Below are 303 nucleotides of genomic sequence, written 5' to 3'. Positions count from 1 at the left end.
CGGCGCGCTGCGCGGAGGCGCTGGCCCGGGCGCGGCTCCCAGCCCGGCTCGGGGCGGCGAGGGTAGCCGGGACGCGTGGCCCCTCGCGTGTCGCGTCCTCGCGGCTGCCTCCCACGCGCCTGCCGCGGCCAGGCCCGTGGTGAGCGGGCACAAACGTAGCCACGGGCAGGCTCTTACGGTCTAGGTGCGAGAAACGCGGACGTGGAGCGACTGGCCGAGGTCTCCGGCACTCAGGGAGCAGAGCTCGGCTCGGCTCGGCTCGTCCCGTGCAGCCTGCGCCTTCACTGCCACCGCGGACCGACG

The sequence above is a fragment of the Rhea americana genome, unplaced genomic scaffold (assembly GCF_003343005.1).
Source record: "Rhea americana isolate MKP2758 unplaced genomic scaffold, rheAme1 scaffold_109, whole genome shotgun sequence".
NCBI classification, from domain to species: domain Eukaryota; kingdom Metazoa; phylum Chordata; class Aves; order Rheiformes; family Rheidae; genus Rhea; species Rhea americana.
Note: the sequence above shows the minus strand (reverse complement) of the source record.